This window comes from Sinocyclocheilus grahami, unplaced genomic scaffold, assembly GCF_001515645.1.
Source record: "Sinocyclocheilus grahami isolate Dianchi unplaced genomic scaffold, SAMN03320097.WGS_v1.1 scaffold636.1, whole genome shotgun sequence".
In the NCBI taxonomy this organism is placed as follows: Eukaryota; Metazoa; Chordata; class Actinopteri; order Cypriniformes; family Cyprinidae; genus Sinocyclocheilus; species Sinocyclocheilus grahami.
Window position 1 is genome coordinate 168,069 of NW_015505815.1, and position 4,618 is coordinate 172,686.

At 43.6% G+C, this 4,618-nt stretch overlaps 1 protein-coding gene across 1 annotated transcript in view; it reads left to right on the top strand.

Moving 5' to 3' along the window:
- Nucleotides 1–4,618, top strand: part of LOC107558220 (zinc finger protein 239-like) — a 26,328-nt gene that overhangs the window by 1,100 nt on the left and 20,610 nt on the right. The window lies entirely within an intron of this gene.

A 4,618-nucleotide genomic window follows, 5' to 3' on the forward strand; every position in this document is an offset into this window, starting at 1 on the left:
CACTGAACACACAGAACACTGAACACAGAACACACTGAACACAGAGAACACTACACACTGAACACACTGAACACACTGAATACACTGAACACAGAACACACTGAACACACTGAACACTGAACACACTGAACACTGAACACACTGAACACTGAACACACTGAACACTGAACACACTGAACACTGAACACACTGAACACTGAACACACTGAACACTGAACACACTGAACACTGAACACACTGAACACTGAACACACTGAACACTGAACACACTGAACACTGAACACACTGAACACTGAACACACTGAACACTGAACACACTGAACACTGAACACACTGAACACTGAACACACTGAACACTGAACACACTGAACACTGAACACACTGAACACTGAACACACTGAACACTGAACACACTGAACACTGAACACACTGAACACTGAACACACTGAACACTGAACACACTGAACACTGAACACACTGAACACTGAACACACTGAACACTGAACACACTGAACACTGAACACACTGAACACTGAACACACTGAACACTGAACACACTGAACACTGAACACACTGAACACTGAACACACTGAACACTGAACACACTGAACACTGAACACACTGAACACTGAACACACTGAACACTGAACACACTGAACACTGAACACACTGAACACTGAACACACTGAACACTGAACACACTGAACACTGAACACACTGAACACTGAACACACTGAACACTGAACACACTGAACACTGAACACACTGAACACTGAACACACTGAACACTGAACACACTGAACACTGAACACACTGAACACTGAACACACTGAACACTGAACACACTGAACACTGAACACACTGAACACTGAACACACTGAACACTGAACACACTGAACACTGAACACACTGAACACTGAACACACTGAACACTGAACACACTGAACACTGAACACACTGAACACTGAACACACTGAACACTGAACACACTGAACACTGAACACACTGAACACTGAACACACTGAACACTGAACACACTGAACACTGAACACACTGAACACTGAACACACTGAACACTGAACACACTGAACACTGAACACACTGAACACTGAACACACTGAACACTGAACACACTGAACACTGAACACACTGAACACTGAACACACTGAACACTGAACACACTGAACACTGAACACACTGAACACTGAACACACTGAACACTGAACACACTGAACACTGAACACACTGAACACTGAACACACTGAACACTGAACACACTGAACACTGAACACACTGAACACTGAACACACTGAACACTGAACACACTGAACACTGAACACACTGAACACTGAACACACTGAACACTGAACACACTGAACACTGAACACACTGAACACTGAACACACTGAACACTGAACACACTGAACACTGAACACACTGAACACTGAACACACTGAACACTGAACACACTGAACACTGAACACACTGAACACTGAACACACTGAACACTGAACACACTGAACACTGAACACACTGAACACTGAACACACTGAACACTGAACACACTGAACACTGAACACACTGAACACTGAACACACTGAACACTGAACACACTGAACACTGAACACACTGAACACTGAACACACTGAACACTGAACACACTGAACACTGAACACACTGAACACTGAACACACTGAACACTGAACACACTGAACACTGAACACACTGAACACTGAACACACTGAACACTGAACACACTGAACACTGAACACACTGAACACTGAACACACTGAACACTGAACACACTGAACACTGAACACACTGAACACTGAACACACTGAACACTGAACACACTGAACACTGAACACACTGAACACTGAACACACTGAACACTGAACACACTGAACACTGAACACACTGAACACTGAACACACTGAACACTGAACACACTGAACACTGAACACACTGAACACTGAACACACTGAACACTGAACACACTGAACACTGAACACACTGAACACTGAACACACTGAACACTGAACACACTGAACACTGAACACACTGAACACTGAACACACTGAACACTGAACACACTGAACACTGAACACACTGAACACTGAACACACTGAACACTGAACACACTGAACACTGAACACACTGAACACTGAACACACTGAACACTGAACACACTGAACACTGAACACACTGAACACTGAACACACTGAACACTGAACACACTGAACACTGAACACACTGAACACTGAACACACTGAACACTGAACACACTGAACACTGAACACACTGAACACTGAACACACTGAACACTGAACACACTGAACACTGAACACACTGAACACTGAACACACTGAACACTGAACACACTGAACACTGAACACACTGAACACTGAACACACTGAACACTGAACACACTGAACACTGAACACACTGAACACTGAACACACTGAACACTGAACACACTGAACACTGAACACACTGAACACTGAACACACTGAACACTGAACACACTGAACACTGAACACACTGAACACTGAACACACTGAACACTGAACACACTGAACACTGAACACACTGAACACTGAACACACTGAACACTGAACACACTGAACACTGAACACACTGAACACTGAACACACTGAACACTGAACACACTGAACACTGAACACACTGAACACTGAACACACTGAACACTGAACACACTGAACACTGAACACACTGAACACTGAACACACTGAACACTGAACACACTGAACACTGAACACACTGAACACTGAACACACTGAACACTGAACACACTGAACACTGAACACACTGAACACTGAACACACTGAACACTGAACACACTGAACACTGAACACACTGAACACTGAACACACTGAACACTGAACACACTGAACACTGAACACACTGAACACTGAACACACTGAACACTGAACACACTGAACACTGAACACACTGAACACTGAACACACTGAACACTGAACACACTGAACACTGAACACACTGAACACTGAACACACTGAACACTGAACACACTGAACACTGAACACACTGAACACTGAACACACTGAACACTGAACACACTGAACACTGAACACACTGAACACTGAACACACTGAACACTGAACACACTGAACACTGAACACACTGAACACTGAACACACTGAACACTGAACACACTGAACACTGAACACACTGAACACTGAACACACTGAACACTGAACACACTGAACACTGAACACACTGAACACTGAACACACTGAACACTGAACACACTGAACACTGAACACACTGAACACTGAACACACTGAACACTGAACACACTGAACACTGAACACACTGAACACTGAACACACTGAACACTGAACACACTGAACACTGAACACACTGAACACTGAACACACTGAACACTGAACACACTGAACACTGAACACACTGAACACTGAACACACTGAACACTGAACACACTGAACACTGAACACACTGAACACTGAACACACTGAACACTGAACACACTGAACACTGAACACACTGAACACTGAACACACTGAACACTGAACACACTGAACACTGAACACACTGAACACTGAACACACTGAACACTGAACACACTGAACACTGAACACACTGAACACTGAACACACTGAACACTGAACACACTGAACACTGAACACACTGAACACTGAACACACTGAACACTGAACACACTGAACACTGAACACACTGAACACTGAACACACTGAACACTGAACACACTGAACACTGAACACACTGAACACTGAACACACTGAACACTGAACACACTGAACACTGAACACACTGAACACTGAACACACTGAACACTGAACACACTGAACACTGAACACACTGAACACTGAACACACTGAACACTGAACACACTGAACACTGAACACACTGAACACTGAACACACTGAACACTGAACACACTGAACACTGAACACACTGAACACTGAACACACTGAACACTGAACACACTGAACACTGAACACACTGAACACTGAACACACTGAACACTGAACACACTGAACACTGAACACACTGAACACTGAACACACTGAACACTGAACACACTGAACACTGAACACACTGAACACTGAACACACTGAACACTGAACACACTGAACACTGAACACACTGAACACTGAACACACTGAACACTGAACACACTGAACACTGAACACACTGAACACTGAACACACTGAACACTGAACACACTGAACACTGAACACACTGAACACTGAACACACTGAACACTGAACACACTGAACACTGAACACACTGAACACTGAACACACTGAACACTGAACACACAGAACACTGAACACACTGAACACACTGAACACACATCACACTGAACACTGTACACTAAACACTGAACACACTGAAAACACTGAACACTGAACACACAGAACACTACACACTGAACACACTGAGAACACACTGAACACTGAACACAGAACAAACTGAACACACAGAACACTACACACTGAACACACTGAACACTGAACACACTGAATACACTGAACACACAGAACACTACACACTGAACACACTGAACACACTGAATACACTGAACACA